This window comes from Mobula hypostoma, chromosome 2, assembly GCF_963921235.1.
Source record: "Mobula hypostoma chromosome 2, sMobHyp1.1, whole genome shotgun sequence".
NCBI classification, from domain to species: Eukaryota; Metazoa; Chordata; class Chondrichthyes; order Myliobatiformes; family Myliobatidae; genus Mobula; species Mobula hypostoma.
This window is the reverse complement of record NC_086098.1, coordinates 92158738-92172047: the sequence shown is the minus strand read 5'-3', so window position 1 is coordinate 92172047 and position 13310 is coordinate 92158738. Positions and strand designations below refer to the sequence as shown.

General features: G+C 40.8%; 1 pseudogene; it reads right to left on the bottom strand.

The window, feature by feature from the left end:
- Positions 1-4581: 4581 nt before the first annotated feature.
- On the bottom strand, positions 4582-5127 carry LOC134342306 (sin3 histone deacetylase corepressor complex component SDS3-like; annotated as a pseudogene).
- Between the last annotated feature and the right edge of the window lie 8183 nt (positions 5128-13310).

The window sequence follows — 13310 nt, the reverse complement described above, 5'->3', positions numbered from 1 at the left end:
CAAAGTATTGTCATGGGTTTTCTGCATTCAATGCGAGATGACAGATTGTGTCTCGGTTAAGTTTTCACCTGATAAACACTACCTATGGTAGTGCAGCAGTCCTTCAGCATTGGTCAAGAATGTCAATGTCTACATGTTATATTCACATCTCTGGAGTAAGACCTGAGACTCCTGACTCAAAGGAGCTATTTGAGTATATTAGCTGAAATTAGCATTAACATTTTAGTTGCTTAGAAACAGTTATGAAGTTTTTGCACTATTAAGATTTTCTGTTGGTTGAAGATCAGGGGAGAGCTTTGAACAGTCCTTGTGATTATTAATTAAGAAACAAATGAGAATTTTTCACTGAATGTGCTAATATGGCTAAAGAAGGATTTGCAGTAGGTGAGAAGTTTGTACTGCATTTCATGCATCTCAATGGGAGATGGAAAAAAAATCATTGGAAAGAAGTAGTTGATTTAATATTCCTCCCAATTACAAGTTTGCCACCTGCAAATTAATGTACTCCCCTTTCTCCTAGGTGTATATGTCCCCCTGGATATGCAGGCCAATTCTGTGAGATTGACATAGACCACTGCATTGGAAACTTGTGCACTGAGCATGGTACCTGCCTGGATCACATTTACAATTACACTTGCCACTGCAAGATTGGATATGAAGGACAATTTTGTCAGACAGAAACCAATGAATGTGCAAGCTTGCCTTGTGAAAATGGTGCCTCTTGCACAGATCTAATTGGCTACTTCTCATGCCGGTGTGTGGAAGGATACACAGGTAGGTTGCTTTTATTATGTGTAACCTTTGTCCTTCTCAGTGGTGAAGACAGCCTGTCTGAACTGCCTCCACGCCTGACTCCACAACTCTTTCCTGCTCACCCCTCTGCACTCATCCCAATGACAGATTTTTATTTTAAATAGAGTGCTTGTTTCAAATGACTCACTGCCTCTTATTTTAAGATGACTGAAAAAAATTTCAAGCAAAATTAAGAAAAAGAATGCTTCTGCTAATTATTGATTTGCATTCACAGTTAATTTAAAAATAACCTGTCAGTGTTGAACTGTGGTAGGAAGGGGTTAAGTGAAGTTCAAAACTTGAGATATACTTTGGGTGCTACACTTTTCTCTTTACTTAAGATGCAATGGTAGGATTTCTTTTTCTTTACCTCCCCATTTTAATCAGAATATTGAAATGACAGATTCAAAGACATCATTAACTTGCAGAGCATCTTTTACAGTAACCACATCATCTCAGTTCAAATGAGGAAATTGCATTTACAAATGCAATACCTCGCCAGGAAACCAACGGTGCTAATTTAGTTGGCTGCTTTCATCCTGTGAAGCATGGGGGCTCAGCTCTGATTGCCAATGTGTGTCTCTCTGTTGGCAGGTCCTTGACTGTTGGGTTGTTGTCTGCTTTCCAGATTCCACTGTGATGCTTTCCATCTCAATTGGGCTCAGTGCACAACATGAATCTCAAATTCTTTTTCTGAGCGTTCTCCAAATGTAACCTAATTGTCAATGCTAATACCTCAGCCTAAACAGGATAAGGGTGGGACTGGAAATTAATAGCTGCCCTATAATCATCAAAATCACTAAAGTAATACAAGCTTTCATCTAAAGGGGAATGGAAACAAAGGGACAAGTATTTTAAGCAACACACATAAAAGTTGCTGGTGAACGCAGCAGGCCAGGCAGCATCTCTAGGAAGAGGTGCAGTCGACGTTTCAGGCCGAGACCCTTCAGGACGGAGGGTCTCGGCCTGAATCGTCGACTGCACCTCTTCCTAGAGATGCTGCCTGGCTTGCTGCGTTCACCAGCAACTTTTATGTGTGCTACTTGAATTTCCAGCATCTGCAGAATTCCTGTTGTTTGTGGACAAGTATTTTACATGTGTTTATAGCAACAGGTTGCTCCATATCTGGAGTGCTGTACAGTATTTTAAAAGAACATCTGTGAAAGAATATACTGTATTGATAAAGTGTAGCACAGATTCACTGAAATGATACCTGGGATTAGAATTAGATTATTAGGACAGACTCCCTCTTCACACTTTTTTTGATGTATGGAATCTACTGGAGTTATTTTGACTTTATCCCTGTGAAAAAGAGGAAAATCGTAAAAGAGCTGCTGATTGAAATTGAGGTCAAAATTCAGCCATGATCTTATTTGGACAGAAGACCAAGCTTGAAGAGTATGGCCTATATCTACACCTACCTCTTGTGATAAACACAGGGAAGGAAAGGAGTAGATGGATATCTCAAAAGGTGAGATGGAGTGGGCACAAGGAAGCTTATATAGAGCACAGATAACTGAATGGACTAGCTGAATGAATTGTCCAAATCAGTCCTGCAAATTTCAGTGCCTATCACTCTACTGGCCCACTGCAATGTTTTGAGCAATGAAAGAAAAACATTTATCCTAGCTCATCTGCGTTAAATACTGCTCCGAGGATTACAAACCCTACTCTGAAAATAGATCAGTAAATATTAGTGAAAAGTGAGTTTGCTAAAACAAAAGCTTTGTTTACTTGCTGAAGTCACTGCCAGTGAATTGGTGCAACATTCTGCAATCTGAGTATTCTACCACACCAATCAAGAGATCAAATGATAGGTCTGATTTTTCTTACCAGTGAATACAATGAAAATAGCTAGTGTTCCAAGTGTCTGAGGTGGAAGAGATGATGTCTGGCAGTAAAGCATTCCAAGCTGTTCGTGAGTTTATATAGAAGCTGATTTTTGCCATTCCCGTTTTTTCACAAGGCAAAGAAACTATCTGAGAAATTACAGAAGCATAATCACATGAAAAGGAGTTTGAACCAGAGGGAGGAGACAATAGGATGAATGGCTGAGTTCTGTTGTTGGGATAATTGTTAAGGAAAGGAGTGAAAGATTCAGGGCAGATGTCCCTGCACTGAAGACACAGTCATCTGCACTTAATTACAGTACAATTTGTGGGAAGTTTAACATTTTACTGTGCAAACACTATCCTTTCTCTTCAATGTGATGTTCACCATTCACTACTGCTTTTAATCAGGTTGTTTCAAAATTCCTGCCTAAGTTCTTCCACGGCGTTAACATTGCCTAACTTTGTAACCTTCTCCAATCCATACACTGAATTTCAACAAGTGGCTTTAATTTCAATCTTCCCAAAACTGTCAGCTGTGCCTTCATTTGGGAAGGCTCTCAGCTCTGGGCTTCCTTCCCTCACAAAATAGTAGCAGGACTGACTACGACAATGAGAAAAAGGAGGAGAATTACCTTTGGCCCATTGAGTCTGCTCTGCCATTCCATCATAGCTGATTTATTATCTCTCTTAACCCTATTAGAGTAATAAAGTCAAAGAACTCTACGGTACAGAAACAGGCCCTTTGGCCTATCAGGTCTATGCCTTACCATTAATTTACATAGTTCCATTGACCTACACCCAGAATCATACAATACTACAGCACAGAAACTAAATCTTTATACTTTATTGTCACCAAACAATTGATACTAGAACGTACAATCATCACAGTGATATTTGATTCTGCACTTCCCACTCCTAACAAATCTTTTACTGCCTTTCACATAACCTTTGACAGCATTACTGATCAAGAACCTATCAACCTCTACTTTAAATATACACAATGATTTAGCCTCCACAACTATCTGTGGCAATGAATTCCATTGATTCACCATCCTCTGGCTAAAGAAGTTAATCCTCAGCTTTGTTGCTTCTTTCTGAGGCTGTGCCTTCTGGTCCCAGACCCCCAACACTATAGGAAACATCCCCTCCAATTCCACTAGATTTAAGCTTTTCAGTATTTGATAGTGTGTATATGGCCTGGTTACACAACAATGCTATTAATAAAAATGCTGGAGACGGGAGCTAAATTTCATGGTTCTTTACTGGCATAATCCAAACTCGGCACACATGTACAGATCAATACACGCCCAATAACGCATGCAACGATGTATTACTAAAACATAAAGTAGTCCCTTATTATAATGTAGGCTATACGGTACACTCTTCCCTTTTTATGTTAATAGTGTATCAGCTGTTTTTTTTACTGGGACATTATGCTAAACAAATGTTTAATCTTAACATACAAACGTCTACCATGTGTTTACTTAGCAACTTAATATCAAATTATAACAAAATAACAATAATATCAAATTATAACAAGCCTTTTTTTAAACTTTTGGTCTAAGATCAATTTATAACTCAAGTCTCTGGAGGGGGGGTGGGGGGGGGAATCTTCTCTAGATTGTCCAGCACTGAAGCAAATCGGTCTTCACTTTATTGTCTGGAATAAATTAAACAATCCACAAATTGGCAGATTCCAACCATAAAGAGTAGTCATCTCCATCTTGTAAAGATGACAAAAGCTAAGTGAAATCTGTGAAAAGGTGAATGTTATTCTTAAAAATATGTACAATCATCAAAACTGAGATGGCATTGGAAAGTGTCTTCAAATAGTGTGTTCTTCAGTCTGTCAATAAACTTGTTTGTTTTAATACAGATTTCCATATAGAAGTCATGAAAAGTTGACCTCTGAGCATAGGGAGTTAAGAAGATGTGCGCCTTCAACTTGCTAAAAGTTCTAGGCAGCAGATCGCCTCCATATAATGAAGACTCCTCTGTGCAGTTGTCCTAGATATATACGCACCTTTGTGCTGTCACTTGGCTTCCTTACCCATATCTCATTTGTTTCAACTGAGCTAATTACACAGCCAATCTTCGTATTCTCCTTAGATGTGAAATAGATAGCCTGACCTTTATGATACCATCTCTTAGCATAATATAACTTTCCATCTTCTATTCGTGTTTCATATCCTTGTGCTGGTGATTCAGCAGGAGTACTGGGAAGATGTTCAGGAGAAGACAGAGATGCTGGCTTTTTTGGTGATTTAAGCTTATAGAGAGTTCGCAGATCTTCCAGTATCTGTTCCTCTGTTAACAAGTAATTTAACTGTGCAGGTGCAGGTTTTCATCTTTTGTCTGTAATTGGAACAGGGTCATTAGGTCTTCTCCTTAGTTTCCTAGTCATTATTGGCTTTACCTCCATAGAGTCTCCTGTGAGCTCCATTGTTAGCCTCTCAGTCTCAATCATCTTTTTCTTTTCTTCTAATTCAATCTTTTTATCTTCAAATTCCTTCACTGCTGCTTTCTTCTCTTTAATACTTCCTTTCCACTTGTTCTGTCTCCAGTTGCAGAAAAAGCTCTGCATTTCATATTCTTTCCTTGTATTGTTGATCTAGTTTCTTCATCTTCTTCTGATACTTCTGCAAAGTGCCTTCCCGTAACTGCTGTAGCTGTCTTGAGAGATGTCAATTTCTCCTGGTACATCTGCTCTTTTACTTCCAGGTAGTCTTCATTATCTTGCTTATTGGCAATATCTGTCTCCCTTGCATCATCTGTATCTTCATCTAAGTTGCGGCCACGAATTCTGCGTTCATCCTCATCGTCAACGCTGTCTAGCTCCTCCTCGTCATTGTAATAGTCGACAATGGGTGAGAGGAGAGCTGCGGACATCTTCCCCGCCGAGCTGCCCTCCTTTGTTGATGCAACTGGTGCCTTGATGGTGTGCCAATCCAACTGGATTTTCCTGAGCTATTCATGTCCCAGCAATTGTGGTCCTCCATTTTTCAGTACATAGAGGTTCAGCTGCTGTGTTTTGTCTCCGTAGGTCACTATCACTTTAATTTTACCTTTGGGATGCACTTTCTGTCCTGTGTAAGTCTTTAGCAGTAGATTAGTTTGTTCCAGAGATATGTGAGAAAACAGTCATTTGTAGTCATGTACAGAGATCACTGTTAAAGCTGAGCCTGTGTCCAACTCCATTTTGTCTCACACCTGCCACTTGTGGAGTGATCCTTATTACTCTTTGATCATCTGTCTCTTCCACGCTGTGAAGTCTCACTTTCATTTGAGTCATTTTCATCAGAACTGCTTTCTTTCATTTTGTGTACATTGTTGTATTTTCCTTTCTAGGGTTTCTTGTTTCTCTGTATTGTGTCCTTTTTCTGCTGTTTACTAGCTTTGCATACTCTGCCAGTGTGGCCCTGTTTGCCACAGTTTCTGCGTTTCTGCATTCTTTGTCTTTAAACCAACAATCACCAGGGTCATGTGACATGTTCTCACAACGGTAACATTTCTTTCATTCATTTATGTTCAGTGACATTTTATTTGTAGCATATTCCAGAGATTTTGTTGTATCTCTGAAGCACCCCGTGCTGCTGTTTCCATTGATATTGCAATGTTCAATGCCTTTTCTAATGTAAGGTCTTTTTCACCCAGGAGCTTATTCTGTGTGGTTTCACAGTGCATGCCACACACTAACCTGTCCCTCAATGTGTCCAATAGACCAGCTCCAAATTGACAATGTTCCGATAATTTGCGCAATTCAGCACAATATTCAGAAATGCTTTCATTTTTGCCCTGATTCCATTTGTGAAATTTAAATCTTTCAGCAATGACCAGTGTTTTGGGGTTTAAATGCTGTTGGAGAGTGTCTACTATTTGCTTGAATGTTTTGTCAGCTGGCTTTTCAGGGGTTAACAAGCTCCGTAGCAGGCCGTATGTTTTTGTTCCCATAATACTGAGTAAGACGCTGGCTTGCTTTTCCTCATTAACACCGTTAGCTTCACAATATAACTCCACACTTTCAATGTAAATTGCCCAGTCTTCAATGCCACTATCAAATGCTGTAATGGTTCCAATCATCGCCATCTTTGTTATGTTAATTTAGCCCAGTTTCCCCCTTGTATTCTTTTTGACTCACGTGTCCTTTTTGCTAGTGCCACGTGCGCACTCTGTCTAGATGCACGTGTTGCTCCTTTTTATCTCCCTTCTGGATCAGGCAGACCCTCAGCCCCTGGGGGTCAGCACCGGCTGTGGTCTCGCCTGGACGTGCTGCAGCTCCAACTGTGTCTCTTGGTCTCCCGACGTTCCCGACCCCAGCTGTGCTCCCGCTTCCTTTCGGACTCGCGGCCTTGCTCTGCCTCTTTCTCCCGCTCCTTGGCTCATTCCTTGCGCTCTTCCTCCAAGTGTCATTATCAACTAAAACCTGGCGTTCCGATAAGATGTAGGTTCATTAACCTCATCTCTAATTTGTTGTGTATGTGGCCTGGTTACACAACAATGCTATTAATAAAAATACTGCAGATGGGAGCTAAGTTTCATGATTCTTTACTAGCATCATCTGAACTCAGCACACACGTACAGATCAATATGCGCCTAATAGTGCATATCCAATATGCACCCAATAGCACATGCAATGACGTGTTACTAAAACATAAAGAAGTCCCTTATTATAATGTAGGCTATACGGTACAGATAGATTTCAATGAGATCTCTACTGATTCTTCTAAACTTCAGTATGTACAGGCCCAGAGCCATCAAACACTTTTCTTACCTTAATCCTTTCATTCTCAGAATCATTCTTGTGGACCTGCTCGGCACACTCTTCAGTCCCAGCATAACCTGTCTTAGATAAAGGGCCTAAAGCTGATCACAATGCTTTTGTATTTGCACAGTTCACTGTCTCTTTCACACTGGTTGCCTGCCTAGTTGGGTGCCTTAATTCTATTATGGTTATTGAATTTATTGTGTATGCCCACAACTAAACTAATCTCAGGGTTGTTCTGTATATAATGACATATATGTACTTTGATAATTTACTTTGAACTTTGAAGTGCAGTCTGATCAATGTATTGTAAAGCTTCAGCTACTTTAACTACTTGATGACTACTTTATTTGCCATGTTACCATTAAAATCATTTTACCAAGGAAAAGTGTGTCAAGGGATGCATACAATTTCAAGTTAAACCTTGTTGTATTCTCCTTCTCCGAACTGTCCTGTGACAATTGGAAACCTAAAGAGCATCTGACCATTGATGTTAACTATGCTTCACATGCTCTGATGGACCTTTCTGCAACCAGATATCAAATTTGACTTGATGCTGCTCCAGTGAGTCTAACTACGTAAATGCAAGGTGATGTTTTTGATGAGCTGGTGTGAAAGTTACATTAATTATAATCCCATTATAGTGACAGCAGTTGCAAAATGCAAATCAAACACCTGTGTAGCACAACTGCAGCCTGCACTTAACAGCACAAATATGGAAGTCTTGAAAGCTTGAGATATTTCGCCTTAATTAGCTATAGCTAAACAAGCAGAAAAGTAGTCAGTAGCTGATTAGAGGAAAGTTTCCTCAGATATCTTTCTGTTCAGTCATCTGTGTTGTCCTATTATGTTTCCAGATGAATAAAGAGAATCAACAAGTTAATTAAATACGTTACCCTGAACAGAAAATCTCAAGGTAAAATTATTTTCGATTTCATGTTGTCGAAAACATTAGTGTCATTGCCATAAGTCACAAAGGGACAAGTAAATAAATCAATAACAAGCCCAGAGCTCACTTAATTGATGATTCTATCTGGGGCTTCCTTCCACCTACAACTGCTTGCATCATTATTAAATTTACTGCAGCCAACAGAAAGTAAGAAGCTTCAGTAGACATAGCTGGCAGTACATGCTGGGATGTTAACAGATTTTGTTACTTTATGTTTTTTCTTGCCGGTAACTTGATTTCCCCATGGGACAAGATGTCCTTGAAATGACAATAGAGTTCTATACCAGTGTGATTTATTGTTGCTTCCTGCATCTTATACTAAAGTCATTTTAGCAACAAAAGAATAGAGGTGAGGAATGGGCTGCCGACTTTGTTCATCAAGTGACAGCTCATTTTACCAAGGAAAAGTGTGTCAGGAAATGCATACAATTGCAAGAAGTTGGACCTTGTTGTATTCTGCTTCTTCAAGCCAGACTGTGACAACTGGAAACTTACTGCTATAAAATTAGCTTGAGCCAGTTTGTTTTTGTTTACGGGCAGTCTCAGCAGTCACCTATATTGATAAGGTCCCTTTAAGTATCCAGATTAGAGTTTTTGCTTGCTTCTGTTCCTTTGGTGAAAGTGAGTAGGTGCGGTCAGAGGCTAGTCCCGTTCAACACAAGCAAAATGCTGAAGGAACTCAGCAGGCCAGACTGCATCTTTGGATAAGAGTACAGTTGATGTTTTGGGCCGATCCCTACACCCGGACTAGAACACAAGGTGATAGGTGAAACTAGAAGGGAGGAGGGGTGAAGTAAAGACCTAGGAAGTTGATTGGTAAAAGAGATACAGATCTGGAGTAGGGGGAATCTGATAGGAGAGGACAGAAGGACATGGAAGAAAGAAGAGGAGGAAGAGCATCAGAGGTGAGAGGGGGAAGTGGGAATGGAGAATGGTGAAGGGGGGGGGGGCAGTGCATTACCAGAAGTCTGAGGAACCAATGTTCATGCCTTCAGGTTGGAAGCTACCCAGATGGAATATAAGGTGTTGTTCCTCCAACCTGAGTGTAACCTCATTGCTACAGTAGAGTAGGCTATGGACTGACATGTCAGAATGGGAAGTGGAATTAAAATGGCTGGCCACTGGGAGATCCTGCTTTCTCTGGCGGACTGAGCATAGGTGCTAGGTGAAGCAGTCTCCCAATCTAGTTCGGGTCTCACCGATATAAAGGGTGCCACACCAGGAGCACTGGATATCGTAGATGACCCCAGCAGACTCACAGGTGAAGTGTCACCTCACCTGGAAGGACTGTTTGGGGCTCTGTGTGGTAGTGGGGGAGGAAATGTAGCACCTGTTCTGCTTGCGAGGATATGTTCCAGGACTGAGAATGGGGAGGGATGAATGGACAAGGGAGTTGTGTAGGGAGCAATCTTTGCAGAAAGCAGAAAGGAGAAAGGGGGGTCTGAAAGATGTGCTTGGTGGTGGGATACTGCTGGAAATGTCAGAAGTTACGGAGAATTATGCGCTGGATGCGAAGGCTGGTGAGGTGGTAGGTGAGGATAAAGAGGAACCTGATCTCTGGTGGGGTGGCAGGAATATGGAGTGAGGGCAGACGTGCATGAAATGGAAGAGATGAAGTTAAGGGAAGCGTTGATGGTGGAGGAAGGGAAGCCCCTTTCTTTGAAGGAGGAGGACATCCCCTGTTCAGTCCAATTTGCTGAAGTATCATTACTGTGGCCTAATATTTAGCTGCCAAGCATGATTATACTTTAAAATATTAAATACTATTTGAAGGAGCAGGATCTTCTGGAGTTCTATACATTACAGTCATTCAAAGCTGCCTCCAGCCACTACCTCTGCCATGAATAGACTTCAGCTCCCCCAAGGCTTGACAATTACAGCTGCAGATGCTGTCAGTGGGGTAAATGAACAGACCTTCACCTCTCCAACTGAGCAAACAGCCAGCGGAAATGAGGAAGGTACTGGAAAGCTGCATGAGAAGTTGAGTTGGCCATTAGGCTCATTGTTTGAAGACCATCTCAGGCCTTTTGGTGTTGATGGCACTGCTTGAACACTAGTGTGCCTAGGCCTGAAAATAAGCCTGGAAGAATCTCAATATGTTTGCATTAGTTGATCCATTTTCTACAAATTGCACATTTCCAACTGTATTAATGAACTGTGGGGCTTTTGTACAGCATGAATGCTTCATGGGCCTTTAGGGACACATTAATGGGTGATTGTTGCCGGTGCAGTGATTGGCAACTACTGCATCTGATCTGAAAAAAATCACTTTCAACTCAGGCAGTTCAAAATCATTTATTTCAGAAATTATCATGAAAATGGCCAATTCCTGTTCTCCTGATGAGAAAGAAATCTTGCATAAATGCTTAAAAGCCCTACAGTAATAGAGCATAGAAACAGGCCCTTTATCCCAGCTAGATGATGCCAAACACTGTATCCTTTCTGCTAGTCTTAGTTGCCTGCATTTGGCCCATAACCCTCTGAGATCCTACCCTGTATATACCTATCCAAATACTTCTTAAATGTTGCAATTGTACCTGTTTTGACCACTTCCTCTGGCAGCTCATCCATGAACTCTACACCCTCTGTGTAAAGTAGTTATCTCTTCAGGACTCTATTAAATCTTGTCCCACTGTTTTGTACCTGTGCCCACTAGTTTAATACTCCCCAACCCTGTGGAAAATACTATGACTATCATCCTTATGCATACCCCTTATAATTTTATAAACTTCTATGATGTCACCCCTCATTCTCCTGCACTCCAGGGAATAAAGATCCATTGTGGCCAACCTCTCTCTATAATTCAGATCCTCTAGTTAAGGCAGCATCTTCATGAATCTTTTCTGCACCCTCTGTAGCGTGATGTTGTCTTTCTCATAACAGGATGACTAAAACTGTACACAATACTCCAAGTACAATCTCACCATTGACTTGTGTAATTTCAATACAATGTTCCTGAATGATGAAACCCAGCATACTAAATCCTTCTTCATCACCTTGCATACTTGCCTCTTTTAGCAAACTATGCACTTATACCCCCAGGACCCTCTGTTTCACAATACTCAGCAGTGCCCTAGCATCCACTGTGCAAGTCCTACCCTGGTGTCTCTGTCCAAAGTATGTCAGCTCACACTTGTCCAAGATGAAATCCATTAGCCATTCCTTATCCCATCTCTCTAATCGATCAAGATCTCTTTGCAATCTATTGTAACCTGTTTCATCACCGAGACTCCTAAATTAGTATCATCAGTAAATTGTGAATTGTGCCATGTACTTTGTACATTAGCATCCAAATCATTTACAAGAATAATGAATAACAGATTCCCAACACTAACCCATGGAGCACCCCACTAGACAACATTCACTGCACTCGCTTCATCTCTCCTCTTAGTTACCTCTTCAAAAATCTTCAAAATATTTATCAGACGTGATGGCTTACACACAAGACTTTTTCTGAACAGGCATTGACTATCCAAGTGATGGAGACTTTGTCTCTGAATTGGCTTGAATAACTTCTCCATAACTGAAGTCAGACCCAGCACCTTGACCTGTCCTTGCTACCCTTCTTGAACAATGGAGCAACATTAGGCACCCTCCAGTCTTCTGGAGCTTTACCAGTGGCTAGTGATGTTGAAAATATCTCTACCATAGACAACCCAAAAAATTCCCTGGCCTCTCATAAAATCCAGGGCTGCACTTGGCCAGGCCCTACAGATTTGCCCATTTAATGTGCTTCAAGGTTGCAAGCACCTCCTTCCTTGTAAAATGCACACAATCCATGACTCCACTACTTATTACCTTCATTTCTTTGGCATCCATGATATTCTTGGTAAACACCAGGAAGAAATAGACAGTAAAAAAATCTGAGCATCTCATGCAGCTTCACACGTAGGTGGACCTGATGGTACTTAAAAAGTCTAGACTCTCCCTAGTTATCCTTTTAGTATTAATAGGACTGAAAAAGCTCTTAGGATTATCTTTAACCCAGTTTGCCAAAACCATCTCATGCCCTTATTTTTGCTTTTCTGTTTTCCTTCCTAATCCTGGCCTTAAACTTCTCATTTTTGTTAAAGGATTCATTCATACCTAGCTGCCTAAAAGTTGTGTATGATTCCTTCCATTCCTTTACCAGAGCCTTGATATCTTTTTTCAACCAACGTCCCAAAACTTGGTATGCTTACCCTTTACCTTAACAGAAACTCTTGATATGATCCATTTAAGAGCATTACTAACTCTTCTTTTTGCCTTTAAAAAGAGTCATCCAATCAACTTCAGCCAGATCCTGGCTAATGCCCTGAAAGCTGGCCTTGCTCCAGTTGAGGACTTCAGTCTGTGGACTTCTTCAATCTTTTTCCCTAACTATTTTGAAACTAATAAATTGTGGTCACTGGACACAAAGTGCTTGTATTTGTTTTCAATGAACCATTGTGGATCACTCCCTGCCATACACTCTGTGGCCACTTTATTAGGTATTCCTGCTGGTTAATCCAAACATCCAATCAACCATTCATGTGGTAGGAACTTAATGCATAAAAAACATGCATACATGGTCAAGAGGTTTAGTTGTTTTTCTAGCCAAGTGTCAGAGTGGTGAAGAAATGTGACCTGAGTGACTTTGATCCTGGTATGATTATTAGTGCCAGATGGGGCAGTTTCAGTATCTCAGAAACTGGGAGTTTACAGAGAATGGTGTGGGAAAAAGAACGAAAGAACGTCCAGGAAGCAGTAGCTCTGTGGGTGAAAGCATCTGGTTAATGAAGGAGGTCAAAGGAGAATGGACAGACTTATTCAAACCAACAAAAAGGTGACAATAACACAAAAAAAATGTGTCACACTGTGGTGAGCAAAAGAGTATTTCTGAATATATAGCACGTTGAACATTGAAGTGGTTGGGCTATGACAGCAGAGGACCATACTGGGTTTCACTCCAGTACCTAATAAAGTGGCCACTGAGTGCATATTTTCTACTGGAAAT